At 42.1% G+C, this 22,985-nt stretch overlaps 1 long non-coding RNA gene across 1 annotated transcript; it reads right to left on the bottom strand.

The window, feature by feature from the left end:
• Positions 1–521: 521 nt before the first annotated feature.
• Positions 522–22,326, bottom strand: LOC115468003. Its single transcript, XR_003941800.1, has 3 exons — positions 22,179–22,326; positions 13,674–13,681; positions 522–531 (listed from the first exon to the last, which is right to left on the bottom strand). It is a non-coding gene; the product is annotated as an uncharacterized LOC115468003 (long non-coding RNA).
• Positions 22,327–22,985: the final 659 nt, after the last annotated feature.

Raw genomic sequence — 22,985 nt, forward strand, 5'->3', positions numbered from 1 at the left:
GTCCCTTTCTTCCTTTCTCAATGACTTTGATGCCTGGCTTTCCTTCTTTCTTGAACCTTCATCTCCTTCCCTTATTCTTGGGGATTTTAACATTCATGCTAATGATCCTTCTGACTCTTATGCTTCTCAGTTTCTCGCTTTAACTTCCTCTTTCAATCTCCAACTGTGCTCCACTGCCCCCACTCACCAGAATGGCCACTGTCTTGATCTTATCCTCTTCTCAAACTACTCACTCTCCAGTTTCTGTGCCTCAACTCTTCCCCTCTCTGACCATCATCTGATAACTTTCACACTTAAACACCCTCCTCCCCAGTCCCGTACAATCTTACCCAATACATTTAGGAATCTTCAGGCTATTGACCCTTCTACTCTGTCCTCCAGTGTTTCAAATCTCTTCTCTACTACTATGTGATCCAAGTCTGTCAATGAGGCTGTCTCTTCCTATAATACTATTCTCTCCTCTGCTCTGGATACTCTTGCTCCTCCCATTCCCCATTCTGTAAAACGCACCAAACCCCAGCCTTGGCTGACCTCTAGAATCCGCTACCTATGTACCTGTGCCCGCTCTGCCGAACGCCTTTGGCTGAAATCCCGTGCCCATGCTGACTTCATACATTTCAAATTCTTGCTGACCTCCTTCCAGTCTGCTCTTTTACTTGCCAAACAGGACTATTACATCCAGTTGACATATTCTCTTGGTGCAAACCCTCAACGTCTCTTTGCCACACTGAACTCTCTCCTCAAAGTGCCTTCACCTCCACCCCCCCCCCCCTTCACTTTCCCCCCAGACTCTGGCTGAGTTCTTTCATGATAAGGTTCACAAGATTAAACTTGAATTCTCAACTAGGTCACCGCCACCTCTCCTTCCCTTAGTCCATTCACTCAACCCTCCAACCCCTGCCTCCTTTTCTTCCTTTTCTGAAATCACTGAAGAGGAAACTACACATCTTCTTTCCTCCTCAAAACTAACTACCTGTTCCTCTGATCCTATTCCCACCCATCTACTTAAAAGGGATGACAGTAGGAGAGATAGTGTTATCTGTCATATCCTCAATCTTTCACTGTCCACTGCGACTGTTCCTGATGCCTTCAAACATGCTGTAGTCACACCACTCCTTAAAAAACCTTCATTGGACCCTATCTCTCCTTCCAACTATCGCTCCATCTCCCTCCTCCCTTTCCTATCCAAGATACTTGAACGTGCTGTTCACTGCCTTGACTTTCTTTCATCTCCAGCTATTCTTGATCCACTTCAATCTGGCTTTCGCCCCCTTCTTTCAAGTGAAACAGCACTTGCTAAAGTCTTCAATGATCTGTTCCTGACCAGATCCAAAGGTCTATCCTCATCCTTCTCGATCTATCAGCTGCTTTTGACACTGTTGATCACAGCCTACTCCTTAATACGCTGTCCTCACTTGGATTTCAGGGCTCTGTTCTTTCCTGGTTTTCTTCTTCTCTCTCCCACTCTTCAGTGTATACTCTAGTGGATCCTCCTCTACTTCTATCCCACTGTCAGTTGGTGTAACTCAGGGATCTATCCTGGGACCTCTTCTTTTCTCCATCTATACTTCTTTCCTTGGTACTCTGATCTCATCCCATGGTTTTCAGTATCATCTTTACCCTGATGACTCCCAGATCTACCTCTCCACACCAGAAATCTCAGCCGAAATTCAGGCCAAAGTATCAGCCTGCCTGTCTGACATTGCTGCCTGGATGTCTCAGCACCATCTGAAACTAAACATGACCAAGACTGAGCGTCTCATCTTTCCCCCTAAACCAACCTCTCCTCCTCCCCCATTCTCTATTTCTATGGATAACACTCTTCATCCTTCCTGTCTCATCAGCCCATAACCTTGGGGTCATCTTCGACTCCTCCCTCTCCTTCTCTGCACATATTCAGCAGACTGCTAAAACCTGTCGTTTCTTTCTCTATAATATCACCAAAATTCACCCTTTCCTTTCTGAGCACACTACCAGAACCCTCATCCACGCTCTTATCACTTCTCACTGAGACTATGGCAACTTGCTTCTCACAGGTCTCCCACTTTAGCCATCTCTCTCCTCTTCAATCTGTTCAAAATTCTGCTGCACGACTAATATTCCGCCAGTGTCGTTATGCTCATATTAGCCCTCTCCTCAAGTCACTTCACTGGCTTCCTATCCATTTCCACATACAGTTCAAACTCCTCTTATTGACCTATAAGTGCATTCACTCTGCAGCTCCTCAGTACCTCTCCTCTCTCATCTCTCCCTACATTCCTCCCCGGGAACTCTTATCTGCACCCTTCTCCTCCACTGCTAACTCCAGACTCCGTTCCTTTTATCTTGCTGCACCATATGCCTGGAATAGACTTCCTGAGCTGGTACGTCAAGCTTCATCTCTGGCCGTCTTCAAATCTAAACTAAAAGCCCACCTTTTTGATGCTGCTTTTAACTTCTAACCCTTATTCACTTGTTCAGAACCCTTATTTTATCATCCTCAAATTAATAATCCCTTATCTCTTGTTTGTCCTGTTTGTCTGTCCTAATTAGAATGTAAGCTCTGTCAAGCAGGGACTGTCTCTTCATGTTCAAGTGTACAGCACTGCGTACATCTAGTTGCGCTTTAGAAATGATAAGTAGTATTAGTAGTACATATCAAGCTCATGAGATCCAGGTCCCTGTCTGCTTCTATGCTGTTGTTGCAAAGAACAAACACCAACCTTAAAAAACATTTTGTATTTTGTATAGTTAGGAAGTTTGGTTCTTACAAAAAAATCCTTTTTCTCAGCTGAAGGCTCATCCTACCATCAGATTAAGTGCACAACCATTGGTGCCACTATGACACTGCACATTGCCAACACAGATTACATTTTATTTTCAATATATATCCTGCTTTTTATTATGATTAAGCCCAAGTGGTTTAAAACATAATAAATACACAATTAAATGGTGAGTACAAACAGAAAATCACGAAGCTCAGAATTACAGCATAGAAATAGCAGTTCACAAATACCTAATTATCCCCAAAGTTCCACTTTTCCTTCCCTTTCCTGTCAGTTCTTAACCATCTTCCTTGTCTCACAGTGGGTTTGGAAAAAGACTAAACTCTTTTACGGAACAATGTGTATATAATTCTCTTTTGTAATTTGTTAAAGCATATTGGACAAGATTAATTGATGATACATTTTTCAGATGAGAAAAGAGACCAGAGCTTATATCCTTTGTTTCATGGATCAATATTTAGGATTGAAAGTCTGCAATTTACATATGCTTATGATATAAATGTGGTACCATTTTTGGATCTGAAAGCATTTGTTGTTCAAGAACATTTGGATATTAGCATTTTCATAAGACTACAGATGTCAACTTCTATGTTAAGATACAAGAGTTTCCATATTCAAATATGCCATCAAAATCTACCTTATAGTCAATATCTCCATTTAAAGTACAAATTTGATGAAAATTTGTTTTTTTAGCTAGCGGTCACCCTCATAAAGTATAAATCAAGTGAAGAAAAGAGCTCTCGGTGCTGACAGTGCTCATTTGTGCCAAGAATTAAAATAATAATCAGAATAGTATCTGCAATTAGCAGTTTATAAATACATGTTACATATATGATTTTGCATCATTGAGGTACACTTTGCGACTGGCAGAAGCAGTTAGCTCCCCAGGACAGGGAAGAGAGAAGGCAAAGTAGCCAGGAGACCCCTTCTAAAATCAGGTCTTTGTGGAGATAGTAAGACTGGGAATAAGATAAAACTTGGAGGCAAAAGTTCCCACCTTGCTTCCTCACTAAAAAGTAAGGTAAATGCTAGTGCTCGTCAGGAGTTCTCAACCCAGTCCTCAGGACACACTTAGCCAGTCAGGTTTTCAGGATAACCACAATGAATATGCATGAGATAAATCTGCATACAATGGAGGTAGGGCATGAAAATCTATGCATATTCATTGTGAGTATCCTGAAAACCTAACTGGCTAGGTGTGTCCCGAGAACTTGGTTGAGAACCCCTGCCCTAGTGGATACAGACACTAGCATTTGCCTGCATTTTAGTAACCCACATGCCTCTCCTGGCAATAAAAATGTCTCTGCATATCAGGCCTATCATGGCCATGACAGAATTCCTCCTTATCTTTCCACTCAAACCCACTTTCCCTCTTCCACCTTTTTCTGTCTCTAGGGATGGCAGCCTCATCCTTCTCAGCTGATTTCCTTATGGAGCTAACCACAATAGCACTGTGTAACAATTTTTTTTTAATTTCAAGATAAGATCTATGTACAGAAATCTGGGGTTGCCATGGGGGCTACTTTTGCCCCTACTTTGGCCAACCTATTTATGGCAATGTTTGAAAAGAAATAGCTCGGAGTTTCACCATACAACACTAAAATTAAAATCTGGCGTTGATATATCGTCGACGTCTTTGTATTGTGGTCTGGAGATGTGCAGGAACTGATGGAATTCTATGATTGGCTGAATCAATGCCATTCTAGAATTCAATTTACAATATCTTGGTCTGTTAAGATGATACATTTTTTAGATGTGGAAGTACATCGTATACATGATCGTTTCATCACTAAAGTTTTTTCGAAACCAACGGATAGGAATACATTTTTGGACTTTAACAGTTGCCATCCTAGGGCGCTGAAACAGAGTTTACCGTTTTCCCAGTTTCTCAGGTTCAAAAGAATCTGTACAGATGATAGCGATTATAAGACATATGCGGAAAATCTTGGAGCCAGACTAGTACAAAGACATTATCCATATAAGATCTTGAAAAAAGCATACACACGAGCCAAATTTAATAACAGAGACCTGTTACTGCAACCGAGACAGCGTACAGAACAAACAGATGATGTTATGACGTGTGTGTTACGTTATGTCCCAGGGGGAGAAGCAATAGCTGGCATCATGAGGCATCACTGGGACATAATGAGGTCCCATCCCATTTTTATGAATCACACATTGAGGACAGCATTTTCACGTTCTCAGAATCTGAAGGAGATTCTTAGTCCGGCTCAGTTACCAGTGGTTATGAACAAGAGTGAGCAGAGTGATTCGTTAGATTGAGAATGACATTTTATATGCAAGAAACCACATTGTAAAACATGTGAGATCACAGAAGAAGGGGTGGATTTCACACATGAGGGGAAACATTATAAGCTGAAAGAACATACTACATGTCGTACATCTGGGATAGTGTACTACATTAAATGTCCATGTGGTAAGCTTTATATAGGTAAATCTACGCAATCATTGCATGCAAGAATGATAGAACATAAGTCAAGGATTATGGCACGCAGTTTTGGAGCCCCTGTGGTACAGCATTGTGTGGTCAAGAATCATTTATTTGATGACTTAAAATGTAAAGTCATAGAATGGGTACACCCGTCAAATAGAGGAGGTGACTTCAATAGGAAGTTATTGCAACACGAGACCTTCTGGATACACCGGTTGGATACAGTGGAACCAAAAGGTCTCAACACTTACTTGCAGTGGGGTTGTTTTTTGTAACACACCAGCCTCCGTGAATAATCACAGAAGGGATGGCTGGTGGTTTCCAGACACTCTGTTAGGCATAAAAGAACACGATCGTCATTTTGAGTAGACAGTAAGAAGCTGCGTGCAGACACATAATAGTAAGTCCGTTTCTTTGGGATAGAATTATATAAGAACACTTGTTGATAAGTAAGATTATTCACTTTTGACATGTAACTAGGGTGTGTCTTAGTCAGCTGATTGAGGCTGGATATGGTGTCTCAGAAAGGACTTGCTTATGTGTGTGTTAATCAACTAGTGAAATCTTTAAAGACATTACGGGATGTTGTATTATACAGCAGGTGGAACCTCCCTCTCGAGGGGGGCGATCATGATAGGAAGTTGACTCAATGTGCACAATGATGGATACATGCCCTACAATCATTTGCACCGAAGGGGCTAAATTCCACTATCGAATGGACTGCATTCTTTTAAGATCCTATAGAGGGGGCTGAGGAGTTTCATCAATGATTTGGACTAAGTACATAAGTGTGTCCTCTCAGAAACACCATATCTAGCCTCAACTAGTTGATTAACACACACATAAGCAAGTCCTTTCTGAGACACCATATCCAGCCTCAATCAGCTAAGACACACCCTAGTTTCCAAGGTATTTAAATAGGAAGCCATTTTGTAGAAACTGTTGGTCTTGCTGTACACAGAGAGACACATCAATAAGTGTGTTGGAGAGTTGATTATGCTATAAAATAGTAAGTTTAAATTTTGGGCTTTGACTTACTTTGTTTTTTAGGCACATCTATGTCCCTCCCTTGAGAAAGCGGTGGAGCGAAACGGGTCCCCATCGGGAGATAAGAAAGTAGACGTGAGACCATCCAGCACACAAAAGCTAAGTCAAAGAAAATTTCTTTTTGTGAAAAGTCATTTGAATAAAATTGAAGGATGTTTTTTTAGGTCGATGATGTGTTCAGCCTAAGATATGCCTTATGATATACTCATATATATGGGCAAACTGGTATTTTGAGACCTTTTTCCTCCATAATTAAGTGAACCTCCCAACACATAATATATATAATTGCAGTCACTCCATTTGCGTTACATACGAGTAATATCTGCAATTCGGGTTGTTTAATTTGAAGTAATCTGAGGTTATATTGGGCCAATGATTTGTGTAAAACCTCTGCCTTCCTCTGCAGGAAGTTTCTGTGGAACAAACACTGAGTGTGTCTCCCAGGTTGTGTTTGGCTGGGGTACCAATTGTGAATTGTGGGCCCTCAGTTGTTTGGTTGAGTGGGTCTTTGTTACTTCCCTCTGGGCCTACCCTAAGATTTTATACTTCCTGGACCATGCCCTCCTTGCTGCACTCCTATCATGTCATTTTCCCCTTTGGGCGGGATTATAAGTATTAAGGTGGCTCTGACACTGTGAAGGAGTATCCTTACAAGGAAATGGCAGCATCCTATAGATTCCCTCACATAGCTTAATACATAAATAAAATCAAACACAACCAGAGCTTCCATTTCCTCCCTCCAAATTTTTCTAAAAAAAGGGAGAGGGAGGTGCTAATAAGGAATCTGTGGAAAGTATATTTGAGCTGATTACTGTTATTAGTGCTCACTGTTCCTTGCAAATCTTACTTTTACCCAACAAATCTGAATCATATTATTAGTGTTTAATGATATTAACCATGCATAACGCATGCAGCACTGCCCCATAAAATGATTCCTTTTTTCAAAGGGAAAAGGAAGAGAGTACTACAAATACATATCATTATCTAGTTCCTCTACAATACATGCAACAAATGATGCATAGCAACAATAATTGCAGAGCTTTGATGGTAAGCAAAGCAAATGGAAATGTCGGTAATTAATTTAGAAAATGAAGCAATAAATTCTTTTATTGAGCATATACAGAACTTCCAGCTGGTAATGAAAATATATCAGATCATTTGCTAGTTTCTCCTTTTCCCTTTTTATCTCTTGAACAACTGTGGTGGATCGCAGGAAATCTATGGGCCTGATACTGAAAAAGTCCATGTACTGTACTGGTGCTTAATATTCACAGTGCTCGGAGGCCAAACAAATCAGACCACCCCCAAGCTCTCTAGTTGTTGGAGACATGATGGGCAAAATACTGGTTAGGCTGTGGTCCCAGTGGCCCACTCCATTCAGCTGCCTATGACAGTGCTGGCCATTGAGTCAATACTGTTGAATATACTGATAAGTAGTGACTGTGGCAAGGCTCATAGACAAAAACTAGGTTTGCTTCTTCACTGGTCTAACATTCATATAGGGGGTCGATATTCAATGAGGTTTAAGTGGGCAGGAGAGGCTCCTACCCACTTAAATGCCATTCAATGGCCAGTCCTGGATATTAAGCCAGGGAAGGAGTAACAACTCCACACAAGCACAGAGCTAATAGCTCAGACAGAGCAAAGGTAAGGCTTCAGCAGAACTGGAGAAAACGCCAAAGCAGGGGTTGGCGGGAGAGGTGAGCTTAAGTAGATCAGACTGACATCAGCTCATCCCTGACGGACCAATCAGGAGAGGTTCCAAGCATTCCCCTGTCTGACTAACAGAATTCTAACAGAATCATAACACAGGGAAAGCTGCCTTTACATACACCAATCAGATAAGGAGCAATGCTCACATGAATCAGGAGACAAACACAACAGACAAAAAGTTAAAGCAGGCTAAACGGAAGGGCTGCTTTTAACACACAAGTCAGGAAGAACTACTACTACTACTTATCATTTCTAAAGCGCTACTAGACGTACGCAGCGCTGTACACTTGAACATGAAGAGACATCCCTGCTCGACAGAGCTTACAATCTAATTAGGACAGACAAATAGGACAAACAAGAGATAAGGGAATATTAAATGGAGGATGATAAAATAAGGGTTCTGAACAAGAGAATAAGGGTTAGGAATTAAAAGCAGCATCAAAAAGGTGAGCTTTTAGCTTAGATTTGAAGACGGCCAGAGATGAAGCTTGACGTACCGGCTCAGGAAGTCTATTCCAGGCATATGGTGCAGCAAGATAAAAGGAACGGTGTCTGGAGTTAACGGTGGAGGAGAAGGGTGCAGATAAGAGAGATTTACCCAGTGAATGGAGTTCCCGGGGAGGAATGTAGGGAGAGATGAGAGTGGAGAGGTACTGAGGAGCTGCAGAGTGAATGTACTTATAGGTCAATAAGAGGAGTAACAACTCCACACAAGCACAGAGCTAATAGCTCAGACAGAGCAAAGGTAAGGCTTCAGCAGGACTGGAGAAAACGCTGAAGCAGGGGTTGGCAGGAGAGGTGAGATTAAGCAGATCAGACTTACATCAGCTCAGCCCCAATCAGGAGAGGTTCCAAGCATTCCCCTGTCTGACTAGCAGAATTCTAACAGAATCATAACACAGGGAAAGCTGCCTGTTCTATATGGACTGTAATTCCCTGCCATAATGCAGATTACTATTAACAATCTCACTAGATTGTTTGAAGATCTGTTAGCTTTACAGATCCATAAGCTTTACAGAGTCTTTTGGAGGAGCAGGGCTATTCTGAAATAGAACCAGTATAAGTAACTTTTCCATTGTTTTCCTATTGCACTGTTAGAAATTTTATTTCTCGACAGAGGTGGACCTGAGTTCTCATTTTCTCATCTTCAATGAGGCAAGCGTATTTACACCATGCCAACTGGGTAACACATTTGTGAATCAGGCTGATTTCAACTGTGATAGCCTCTCACAGCTGATATTATGCATTCGGTGTTGAATGAAGCAGAAACTAGTTTTCTATGATTATACTGTTCATGTCTAAAAATAGATTCTAATTTAAGTAGTAAGGATTCCTATTTGTGTGCAAACAAATTGCGCTTCTGATTAACACTATCTGTTATAAGTAGGGTGGGACTCCTTTAATTGCATTCTTTGGGGTAGTGCTTGGGTAACATTACCTAAGAACAGTGTATTCTTTCTCAGCCACAAAACTTCAGTGGGTTTGGACCATGCCACACATTACTCACTCACTACTGCTCAATGGAATCAGGTTTACTTGAGTTTGGGTTTTTTTTTGTTTGGTTTCCTACAGCATGGCCATTCTATAATAGCATAGGCGCCCGGTATAAGAGGCTTGGACAGGCTAAGCCTGCCCTGCTGTGCTCTGAGAGGTTTAAATTGTTGATTTACATCCATCCTCACAGCAGGAGCTGCAGTGAAAGCCCTCTAGCCTTGTGTAACCAATTGTAGAAATTGGTTTATGGTTTGTTTACCTTACTGCTGGGAGAGCAGGGGAGGGGGGGGGGGGGGTTGGCTGGGTTGCCAGGGAGATATTTAACGAGGATGCCTTCCTGACCTGCACTGAGAACAGATAGCAGCAGAATCGGACAACCAGACAACAAAGGTAGAAAAGATCATTTTATTTTCATTATAGTGTTTGGAATATGCCCACTTTGAGAATCAGGTGCTCAACATTAAAAGTTTATATTTATTTACTTATTTATGGCATTTTATCCCACATTAAACATGAATTAGGGTGTTTTGTGGCTCTACATGAGAATTGTGATGATATGATCCCTTGTTTCATATTGTTGACGGTCTGCATTTTCCGTATGGGTGGTATATTGGTGTATTAGGTTCTGCCCAGTGTAATATTTATGGTACAGTAAGGTTCTGAGTGTGTTTTTGCACAAAGTTGTGCATAGTGTTTTGCAGTTGAGTGATTGTGCTTAGAATATGCTTTGAGCAACCACTTTATTCTTTGACATATGATACATATCTAATATCTAAATTTAATAAAAGGTATTAATTGTGACTTTTATTTTTATTTATTTATTTTTTTCTGTGTGTTATCAGACAATTATGGATTTAAGCTCCACCCCCTGGCCCCACCCCCTAACCCCGCCCCCTTTAGCCTCCCCAAACAGTTGTGCCACCAACCGCCTATGTATAATAGTAAATATAACCTGAAGATGAGATGAGGAGGGATCTAGTTGGTACTAGTCTACCTGAAATTTGTAACCACTGTTAATGTCCCTATTTTCTAGTTTCTATTGTTGTAGTGCTGAAAACTTTACACGCACATCTTTATAGAATAGTACCATGCACATTAGTGCTTATAATTGATTCTTAGCACCCAATTATTGGCACTAATTGGCTCATTACTCAAATTGTGTGCACAAATTGGGCATGCATCCAAATTCATGTGCACAATTTTGTGCACCATTTATAGAATTTAGGGGGTAAAATGCTGAATAGGTTGCTAAAATGGCATAAGTTTAAGGAGTATTTCAAACATCAGCCAGTGTATTTGCAAGAAATTCATCATAACTATAATGGAATCACAATTTGAATCTGCTGTTCTGTCCTCCATTCTGTAAATCATCAAGCATCAGAGATGGAAGGGAGATGTGTTAAAATTAATATGATTTTGGTAGATTAAAATCTTTTTTAAATTTTAGTTATTAATTTAACATAATATTACAAATATTCCCTTTTTTAGTTTATACTTATTATTTTTCAGCAGGCAGCTCCATCTGTACCATGAAACTACCACTTGAGGTTGTGGCAGCCATTTTACAGATGGAGTTGTCAGGGGCAGGAGCAAGTGAGGTTCATTCTTGCCTGACCAGCCCCACAAGCTAGGCCCAGGGGTGCCTATAGGTGGCTGGGTGAGGGGGAGTCTCTTCTTAAGGGATGCTGGGAGAAGGATTTGCTATTGGGGGAGTTTGGGCAGAGAGTCTTGGGTGGGTTGATGGGGAGAGCTTGGAATCATGGGGGGGGGGGGGGGGGGGAGGGGAGGAGACCCACATAGGTTCTTGTGGCTATCACATATCCAGTGAGAGTCAGATCACCAGATATTCAATCCCAGTGCCCATACATGGCCCGGCATTGAATATCTGGGGCAATTTAGTCAGTAGCAGTCAAAGCATTAAAAAAAAAAAACACTGACCAGTGCCAGCTGATTATTGAGTGGTTAACTTTATATCTAGTGCTGAAATATAAATACAACATGCTGCAGAGTAAGACAGCTGGCATCATTTTAGCTTCATGGGGTGCCAAACACTATGCTGATAACAATAATAGCAGTAGAGCCCTAGCTCAATACCTGAAAGGCAGGAGATCCAGAGAAACAGTATCATACTACATAGGGGAAAGGTTCTGTCTGGCACAGATATTTTGTGTCAGCTCCAGGAATTTTATACAGCATCATACTCCTCAGACTCCTCCACTGTGTCCATTCAGCTCACATCCTTTTTAGCTTTTCTGAATTATTCTATATTGTCCCCCATACAAAAAAACCTGTTAAGTTATTTTTCTCAGTGATATCTTTATCACTTCTCTTCTTAAATTAAGACCCAGGCCCAGATGGGTTCTCTGCTGAAATCTACAGGACTTTTTCAGACCACCTCCTCCCAAAGTTAAGGGTATTGATGCCGTTTTTGGATGAGATGATGGTAAAGGTATTTTTGCGAAGACTAAGAAAGTGGTCATTAAGAGGTCAGGCAAGGACTCCAAGATAACTTCCACTTACAGGCTCATCTCCCTTTTAAATGTGGAAAGTAAGATCTATTCAAAGGTTCTAGCTAACAGACTTTTCAAGGTTTCTAACTGCATCATGCACTGTGATCAAAATGCCTGTTAGGATGGCCTCTAAGAATGCTAGTACCTTGTATCCTGCAGTCCATTACTTCTACACAGAAAGAACCATTTGTACCTATTTCAACGGACGGTAAAAAAGCTTTTGACCATGTTGAGTGGCTTTATGTCTTCTACATTCTGGGGTGGTTTGGCTTCAGTCAGAGGTTCATTAGGATGATCTAAATTTTATGTACGCAACCTTTAGCCAGAATTTTTGTTAACAATCTCCTATCCCCTCCCCTTTTCTGAGCGGCACTCATCAAGGATGCCCACTTTCTCTCTTATAGTTTAACACTGAATTGGAAATATTGGTGATTGCCAAAAAAAAATGTGATGCTATAAAGGGGATTTGCTGTTGGAAATTTGCTGATGATTTAATGCCCTTTGCTATGGGTGACTCAGTTTTTCACTTGTTAAATCTTAAAGACAGATCTGCACTGATTTCAGAATACACGATAAACTGGGACAAAATTGAGTGTTTACCTCAATGAGCAGGTTAATGAATCAGATTTAACTGACATGTGGAGTGTAGGAGTGGCCTGATGTTTAGTGCAGAGGGTTGTGACCTGTGGAACAGGGTTCAATTCCCACTGCTGCCTAACAGTCAGCACTGGGGAGTTGTAATCCTGGGGAATCAGTTTCAATTCCCTCTGCAGCTCTGTGTGACCCTGGGCAAGCCGCTTAACCCTTCATTGGCCCAGGTACAATACAGTACTAGATTGTGAGCCCATTAGGGACAGTACCAGTACCTGACAAAGAAAAATTGTAAACCACTTAGGTCTAGGCAGTATGTAAATACTGAAAATAAATAAATGTCTCCACTGGATCCATGACTATGGTAAATATCATGATGTTTGCTATGGCAGAATAGGGAACCAGAGTGGAGGAGTGGCCTAGTGGTTAGGGTGGTGGACTTTGGTCCTGAGGAACTGAGTTCAATTCCCACTTCAGGCACAGGCAGCTCCTTGTGACTCTGGGCAAGTCACTTAACCCTCCATTGCCTCATGTAAGCCACACTGAGCCTGCCATGAGTGGGAAAGCGCGGGGTACAAATGTAACAAAATAGAAAAGAACATACATATAGTAACATCAATGGGATAGAGGCTTGACATCCACCTGGTTCTCCCTTTATCTTTCTTGGTGGGGGAAGTTAGCGACAGGGTCTTGGTCCTGATTGGCTATGTCAGGGATTGGACTGACGTCTGAGGCAGATGATGTCAGATGCCAGAACCTATTTAAGCCTACCTCTACTTGTATAGGATGCTGTAGTGTTAATTCCCTCAGCTGTGAGCTTCCTTCTGATCCTCTATTTGTGCTTCAGGTGCATTGTGAGTTCTCTCTCTGTGTGGTTAGCATTTAACTCTCTACTTTCTATATTTGCTGTTTGAGTCTGTGAGAACTTGCTCCTCAGTTTAGCTGTGCTTTTTAGCTCAGCTGTGAGCTGTTCTTCTGTGTGGTTAGTCTTTAACCCTTTACTTTCTGAATCTGTCTGCATCTGTTTGGGCTGCTCTTCCATTTAGCTGTGGGTTCTAGCACAGCCTTGAGCTGCCTGTCTTTGTGGTTTCCCTTTAACACTTTACTTGCTGAATCTGTTGCTTGAATCTGTTTGGGCTGCTCTTACGTTTAGCTGTGGGTTCTAGACAGTGCTTTTTTTGTTGGAAAAAAAGTACCAATACTCATTATGGGTGGGATCACCTACATAAGCCACACCTCTTATACCAGCCATGGCGCATATAAACAGGCATCATTGAAGATATTATACCAGTATAGGAGAAAAAAATAACGTGGGTGTTTCTTTCATTATAAATAATTTCTGTAAGCAGTTACAGCTCCAGTATACCCAATGCAAAATAAGACAGCAGATGTAAATTCTCAAATTGGACATATTCCAAACACTAAAATGAAAATAAAATGATTTTTTTCTACCTTTGTTGTCTGGTGACTTTGTTTTTCTGATCATGTTGGTCCCAGTCTCTGATTCTGCTGCTGGCTATCTGTTCCCTTAACTCCATTTCCAGGGCTTCCTTTCCATTTATTTCTTTACTTTCCTCCTTTCTTCTTCATTTCTTGCACTACATCCATAAGTAAAAGCTGGATCCTCCGTGGAATTGACTGGAGGAGGTATAACGTTGATCCAGCTTTTGCCTATTTTCTCCATCCATGTGTAGTTTTTCCTCCTCTCTTTCCTTTCCCTCATCTCCATCCATGTGCATCTTCTTCTTTTCTCTATTTTTCCCTCCATCCATGTCCAGCATTTCCCCCTCTCTCCTCCCTTCCATGTATCTATATCCAGCAATAATTCTCTCTCCCCTCTCCTCCATCCAAGTCCAGCATTTCTCCTCTCTCCCCTGTCCACCCCTCCATCCTTCCATGTCCAACAATTCTCCTGCTCTCCTCTCCATCCATTTCCAGCATTTCTCCTCTCTCCCCTGGCTTCCTCTTCCATCCATGTCCAGTATTTCTCCTCTCTTCCCTGCCCTCCCCTGCCATCCATGTCCAGCGATTCTTCCTCCCCGCCCATCCTCCCTCCCGCTGCCTACCTGTGAGTCCAGACCCCAGCATCAGCCAGTGCAACAATTAAAAAAGGCTGCCAGCATTGAGGCCTTCCCTCTGCGAGTCCCGCCTACTTTGTTTCAACTTCCTGTTTCCGCATAGGCAGGACTCTTAGAGAGAAAGCCCCGAGGATGCCGGCAGCCTCTCTTAATTGCTGCCAAGTTGCTAAAGAAAAGGAGGGTCACAGGGAAGAAGGGAGTGAGAGGAGGGGTGCAGGCCAGCTGCAGGGGAAAAAAGTGCCTATACAAAAGGGCGTTTTTTTGGGCATTTTTGGCGACTGAGGGCTGAGCTCCCGATGAAGCATTTGGGAAACAGAAGCTTTCTGTCGAGCATATCCTCCATGCAACGCTACAGCCCAGATAGGTGTATTTATTGCCTTTATAGTTTGTAGATAATAGAATATAATATAATCTGCTACAAGACAAATTTTGATTTTGATAACATGGGAGGTTTTTGACTAATGAGGAACCTGTATCATAGTCTCTAATATCAAGTATGTATGAGATCTATGACAGTCTGTAATTCACATTAATGATATAGTGAATACAGAGTTTCTGAAGTCTTTTCCTCCTGGTAGATAACACTCAGAGTATTCTATCTTGCCAATGTATATATAGCAGGAAAATTTTATAAAACAATTTACATAATCCTAACCTTCTTCCTGTGGCATCACAAACCACCATAAATAGCACTGGCTAATTTAAAATTGCCAAAGAATAAAGGAGGGATCAACTTTCCAGACTTTCAAGCATATCATTTCTCCTTTTTGCTGCAACAAGGTGGGAGATGGTACAGTGAAATCCCTGATACTTATAAACTAATTTGGTTTTGTCTAGAGAAGACCATCATTTATTACATACCACTTAATCTTCTTCTGGTATGGTAGTTATGCATCAGTGCAGGCAGTCTGTGATGATGGTTACCACTATACATGCTTTATTTATTTATTTTAGTTATATTTGTACCCCATGCTTTCCCACTCATGGCAGGCTCAATGCGTCTTACATATACAGGTACTTATTTGTACCTGGGGCAATGGAGGGTTAAGTGCCTGAAGTGGGAATTGAACTCAGTTCCTCAGGACCAGAGTCCACCACCCTAACCATTAGGCCACTCCTCCACTCCTTTAAAGCTTTGGAAAAGAAGACTCTAGAAACACAAAGTTATTCATTGAGAAAACCTATTGGAAATAATCCTGCAATACTCAATGGCAACAAAACAGTCAATTGGAAAGTCTGGTCGATCCAACAGTTTTGGTGACCACAATATGTTTATATGAATGGTCATCTTAAAGACTTCAGCACTTTACAGCAAGAATTTAGATTACCTACTCAGCAATACTTTGCAGGGTCCAGCTCCAGCACTCAACACACCATGCAATCTTTCCTAGGATGATATAATGGAAGGACTGCAACTTGGAAGTATTAACCATGAAAATAGCCTGCATCCTGAAGGCAGCTTCCAGATTTTATCTGCTATTGAAACTTTGCAGTTGGAATGCATGCCTTGGTAATAAGAAGGTTTGGTAATTCAATAAGGATGAGTTCCTTCCATCCAAACTTTGGAAGAAGATTTGGCTGTAATGGAAATGTTTCTTTATCAGCATCGCCTTGTCGACTCCTGTTTAGGCAGCAAAGTGCTACTTACAAGCAAACAATCTATGCTGATCATGCAATAAAGTTGAAGAAATCTTTACTCATCTCTTATTCAATTGCTCTAACCTATTGCAGGAATATCAGAAGATGAATTGATGAAATTTTGCAACTAGAAGAGAAGTTTATACTTAAACTGATAGTTTGGAAAACCCTTGCCTTGGAAAACTCACTTGCTCTGCAAGAAACCTTTTTGCTTGATTTTGTTTCTTTAGGAGGAAAGGATTTGCTTCTTTTTAAAAACAACCCCAATCATAGAAATTGCTCTTTACTTCCCAATCCAGCCTCCCAGGCAAGTTAGACATCTGGTGTGGATCAGACTAGCCATTACATTCCTTTCAGATGCATCTCAGGGGATGTCAGCCCTGTAATCTTCTCAAAGACCAGCTGCCTGAACCCACCTCAGTTGGGTCAGCAAGTACCATTAATTTTGATAACAAAAGATGGTCACCACTGCTCAGAACTTTACATAAGTACATAAGTAATGCCACACTGGGAAAAGACCAAGGGTCCATCGAGCCCAGCATCCTGTCCACGACAGCGGTCAATCCAGGCCAAGGGCACCTAGCAAGCTTCCCAAATGTACAAACATTCTATACATGTTATTCCTGGAATTGTGGATTTTTCCCAAGTCCATTTAGTAGTGGTTTATGGACTTGTCCTTTAGGAAACCGTCTAACCCCTTTTTAAACTCTTCTCCAAGCTGAAAAGCCCTAGCCTCCTTAGTCTTTCTTCATAGGGAAGCCGTCCCATCCCCACTATCATTTTAGTTGCCCTTCGCTGCACCTTTTCCAATTCTACTATAGCTTTCTTGAGTTGTGGCGACCAGAATTGAACACAATATTTAAGGTGCGGTCGCACCATGGAGCGATACAACGGCATTATAACATCCTCACACCTGTTTTCCATACCTTTCCTAATAATACCCAACATTCTATTCGCATTCCTAGCTGCAGCAGCACACTGAGCAGCAGGTTTCAGTGTATTATCGGCGACGACACCCAGATCCCTTTCTTGGTCCGTAACTCCTAACGTGGAACCTTGCATGATGTAGCTATAATTCGGGTTCTTTTTTCCCACATGCATCACCTTGCACTTGCTCACATTAAACGTCATCTGCCATTTAGCCACCCAGTCTCATAAGGTCCTTCTGTAATTTTTCACAATCCTGTCACGAGTTAACGACTTTGAATAACTTTGTGCCATCAGCAAATTTAATTACCTCGCTAGTTACTCCCATCTCTAAATCATTTATAAATATATTAAAAAGCAGCGGTCCTAGCACAGACCCCTGAGGAACCCCACTAACTACCCTTCTCCATTGTGAATACTGCCCATTTAACCCCACTCTCTTGTTTCCTATCCTTCAACCAGTTTTTAATCCACAATAGGACAATTCCTCCTATCCCATGACCCTCCAATTTCCTCTGTAGCCTTTCATGAGGTACCTTGTCAAACACCTTTGAAAATCCAGATACACAATATCAACTGGCTCCCTTTTGTCCACATGTTTGTTTACTCCTTCAAAGAACTGAAGTAAATTGGTCAGGCAAGTTTTCCCCAGACAAAAGCCGTGCTGGCTTGGTCTCAATAATCCATGTCCTTGGATGTGCTCTGTAATTTTGTTTTTGATAATAGCCTCTACCATAGTCCCCGGCACCGACGTCAGACTCACCGGTCTATAATTTCCCGGATCTCCCCTGGAACCTTTTTTAAAAATCGCCATTACATTGTCCACCCTCCAATCTTCCGGTACCACGCTCGATTTTAAGGATAAATTGCATATCACTAATAGTAGCTCCGCAAGCTCATTTTTCAGTTCTATCAGTACTCTAGGATGAATACCATCCGGTCCAGGAGATTTGCTACTCTTCAGTTTGCTGAACTGCCCCATTACGTCCTCCAGGTTTACCGTGAAGTCAGTAAGTTTCTCCGACTCGTCCGCTTGAAATACCATTACCGACACCGGTATCCCACCCAAATCTTCCTCAGTGAAGACCGAAGCAAAGAATTCGTTCAATCTCTCTGCTACGTCTTTATCTTCCTTGATCACCCCTTGTACCCCTCGGTCATCCAGCGGCCCAACTGATTCTTTTGCCGGCTCCCTGCTTTTAATATACCAAACAAAATTTTTGCTATGTTTTTTTGCCTCTAATGCTATCTTTTTTTCATAATCCCTCTTGGCCTTCTTTATCTGCATCCTTGCATTTGCTTTGACACTCCTTATGCTGCTGCTTGTTATTTTCAGACGGTTCCTTCTTCCATTTTCTGAAGGCGTTTCTTTTAGCCCTAATAGCTTCCTTCACCTCACTTTTCAACCATGCCATCTGTCTTTTGGACTTCCGTCTTTCTTTTCTAATTTGCAGAATGTGTTTGGCCTGGGCCTCTAGGATGGTATGTTTGAACAGCGTCCATGCCTGTTGTACAGTTTTTACCCTCTCAGTTGTCCCCTTACGTTTTTTTTAACCGTTCTTCTCATTTTATCATAGTCTCCTTTTTTAAACTTAAACACTAATGTATTTTACTTCCTGTGTATAGTTACTTCAAGGTTGATATCAAAACTGATCATATTAGGATCACTGTTATCAAGCGGCCCCAGAACCATAATGTCCCTCACCAGATCATGCACTCCACTAAGAACCAAGTCTAGAATTTTTCCTTCTCTCGTCGGCTCCTGCACTAGCTGCTCCATAAAGCTGTCCTTGATTTCATCAAGGAATTGTACCTCTCTAACGTGTCCCGATGTTACATTTACCCAGTCTATATTTGGATAATTGAAGTCACCCATTATTATCACATTGCCCATTTTGTTTGCGTCTCTGATTTCTTTTATCATTTCTGTGTCTACCTGCTCATCCTGGCGAGGTGGACGGTAATACACTCCTATCACCGTCCTTTTCCCTTTCATACATGGAATTTCAACCCACAATGATTCAAAGGTGTGATTTGTGTCCTGCTGAATTTGTAATCTATCTGAGTCAAGGCTCTCATTAATATACAATGCTACCTCTCCACCAGTCCTGTCCACCCTATCACTACAATATACTTTGTACCCCGGTATGACAGTGTCCCACTGGTTATCCTCCTTCCACCAGGTCTCAGTAATGCCTATTATATCCAATTTTTCATTTAGTGCAATATATTCCAACTCTCCCATCTTATTTCTTAGACTCCTAGCATTTGCATATAGACATTTCAGAGTATGTTTGTTGTTCCTATTTGCATGATGCTTAGTACTTGACACTATTGATTTGCCATCTTTTGTCTGATCTTTAGTTGTATTTAAGGGCACCTGGCCTACCACGGTCTATTGTGCAACCTCTCTATCCAGAAACCCTATCTTCCCTGTTTGTGAGGTATCCTTGCAAGATACCTTATCCCGAACCATGCGCTTTTGAGCAACTGTCGGCCTTCCCCCCATTTCTAGTTTAAAAGCTGCTCTAGCTCCTTTTTAAATGCCGATGCCAGCAGCCTGGTCCCACCCTGGTTAAGGTGGAGCCCATCCTTTCGGAATAGGCTCCCCCTTCTGCAGAATGTTGCCCAGTTCCTAACGAATCTAAAGCCCTCCTCCCTGCACCATCGTCTCATCTCATTCTGGAGCTCTGCCTGTCTCTTTGGCCCTGCGCGTGGAACAGGTAGCATTTCAGAAAATGCTACCCTAGAGGATCTGGATTTGAGCTTTCTACTTAAGAGCCTAAATTTGGCTACCAGAACCTCTCTCCCACATTTTCCTATGTCATTGGTACCCACATGTACCAAGACAGCCGACTCCTCCCCAGGACTATCTAAAATCCTATCTAGGTGATGCATGAGGTCCGCCACCTTCACACCAGGCAGGCAAGTCACCAGGCACCCAGCTATCTATATGCCTAATGATCGAATCACCAACTACAACGGCTGTCCTAACCTTTCCCTCCCGGGCAGCACTTGGAGACATATCCTCGGTGCGAGAGGATAGTACATCCCCTGGTGGGCAGGTCCTGGCTACAGGAGTACTTCCTACTTCACCAGGGTGATGCTCTCCTTCTAGGAGACCTCCCTCCTCCTAGGTAGCACAAGGGCTACCAGACTGGAGGTGGGACTTCTCTACAACATCCCTGTAGGTCTGCTCTATGTACCTCTCTGTCTCCCTCAGCTCCACCAAGTCTGCTAAGAGCTAGGAGCTCTCTAAGACACGTTCTCTAAGAGCTAGGAGCACTTTGCATCGGGCACACACATATGACATCTCACCAACTGGGAGATAATCATACATGTAACACTCAATGCAAAAGACTGGATAGCACCTCTCTCGCTGCTGGACTGCTGACTCCATCTTAGTGTTTTTGAGTTTTTCAATAATTTAAAACTTGCTACAGTATTAAGGATATTAGCCTAATATAAAAGTGTCTTTAGCACCGTTCTTCCATGCTACGATCAAAGTAAAAATTGGCGGAATGATACTATGGTGCTGAAAATTACACAGAGGTGCAGGAGTTGAAATTGTGTTTTCTTATGGAATGTCTGGCCTATTACACTCCTTGAAGAGATGTACACAATCTGGCAGATATTCGGCTGGTGACAGTGTTGTTTTTTTAATGCTGTCAATGGCTAAATTAGCCCCGGATAATCAGTACCGGACTATGTGCAGGCACTAGTCCTGAATATCTGGGGCTAATTCTGGAAGAGTGGTCACCGGAGATTTTGTGGGGTCCCAGCTGATATTCAGCCAGGGCCTATACAAGACAATTATTCAGATCCTGGCTGAATATCGGCTGGGCCCACATAACTTTTTAAAACCCCTCTGAGCACCTTCCAACACCCCATAACAGCCCCTCCTTCCTTCCCCCTCACTCTAGATCGGGACTTTGAGAACCTCCTCCCATCTCCTGGAATAGCCCCCAACCCCACCACCACCACCAATATTCTGGGGACATGGAGGTGGAAGGTAGTTCTCAAAGTTGCGGCCATGGGGGGAAAGGAAACAGATCAGAGGGTTTTTTTTTAAAGTTTTGCAGATCCTGGATGATATTCAGTGCCAAGACCTACATAGCTAACTGGCCTACTTAGGACAGTAAATACCTAAAAAAAACCAAAAACCTAGGACAGTAAAAACCTAGTAAATACAAGCAACCTCAATCATCTTTGATGCCAACAGCTTGATCAATGACAGCTTTTGAGCTATTCTAACTTGGCTGATTTAGCTATGCGAGTCCCAGCACTGAATATTGCTAGCACCCGCATAACCACCAGCTCCTCCCCAATTCTGCCCCTTGTACCATCCCTGATCTGACCATTTTTTTAATGGCCAATCAGAGCCACAATTAATTGCCACTGACTATCATAGTAATGTGTAGTAACATAACATAGTAGATGGCGGCAGAAAAAGACCAGTATGGTCCATCCAATCTGCCCAACAAGATAAACTCATTACATATAGTATGAAGTGATTCATCAAATGTATACCTGATCTTGATTTATCCTTGTCTTTTTTAGGGCCTTGTTCTGACATTTCTGAAGTTGTTGTCACAGCCCCTGAAAAGCTCCACTCCAGCCCATCCAAATTTGTTCAGTCTCGATCAGGGCACAGACCATAGAAGTCTGCCTAGTACTGGCTTTCCTACCTAATCTCCCCTAAGCTTCTTTGGATCCAATCCTTCTAAACAGGATTCCTTTGTGTTTATCCCATGCCTTTTTGAATTCTATTACCATTTTCACCTCTACTATCTCCCACAGGAAGGTATTCCAGGTATGTACCATCCTCTCAGTGAAAAAATACTTCCTGACATTTTTCCTGATTCAGCCCCCTTTCAACTTCAATTCATACCCTTTATTTCTACCACCTTCCTGACTCTGGAAAAGGTTTGTTTGCAGATTAATACCTTTCAAATATTTGAACATCTGTATCACATCACCCCTGTTTCTCCTTTCCTACAGAGCATACATGTTTAGGGCAGCAAGTCTCTCCATGCATGTCTTGCAACGTAAACCCCCTACTATTTTTGTTGCTTTTCTCTGAACTGCTTCAAGTCTTTTTACATCCTTAGCAAGATAAGGTCTCCAAAACTGAATGCGAAACTCCAAGGGGGCCTCAGCCAGGAATGATTTAAGCAGGCCAGAGCCTCTCCTGCCCACTTAAATTGCTTTGAATATCAGGCAGAATGGTTCTAAACATTGCTTTTTCTGCAGACAGAATTTTGCTGAACAAGTACATACTAAGCTTGGATAATGCAATCTGTGGTTGCACTTTTCCCTCCTCCCCTCAACCTGACAATGTTTCCAAAATGCCTCCTTTCAATGTGGCTAACAAGCAAACATGTTGTGGACCCCCCCCCCCCCCCCCCACCCCACAAACTTTAGTTGCTTTGAAGGAGGGTGGCCTAGTGCTTAGAGCACTGGTCTTGCAATCCAGAGGTGGCCGGTTCAAATCCCACTGCTGCTCCTTGTGATCTTGGGCAAGTCACTTAACCCTCCATTGCCTCAGGTACAAACTTAGATTGTGAGCCCTCCTGGGACAGAGAAATATCCAGAGTACCTGAATGTAACTCACCTTGAGCTACTACTGGAAAAGTTGTGAGGAAAAATCTAAATAAATAAAACAGCTGATTAAACATAAGTAAAATGCTTCCTACCTGGATAAACTGATTTGAAAATTGACTTCACCATAGAAATATCATAGTTCGTTAAAATGTACTATTTCATACTA

Source organism: Microcaecilia unicolor, chromosome 4 (assembly GCF_901765095.1).
Source record: "Microcaecilia unicolor chromosome 4, aMicUni1.1, whole genome shotgun sequence".
Classification (NCBI taxonomy): Eukaryota; Metazoa; Chordata; class Amphibia; order Gymnophiona; family Siphonopidae; genus Microcaecilia; species Microcaecilia unicolor.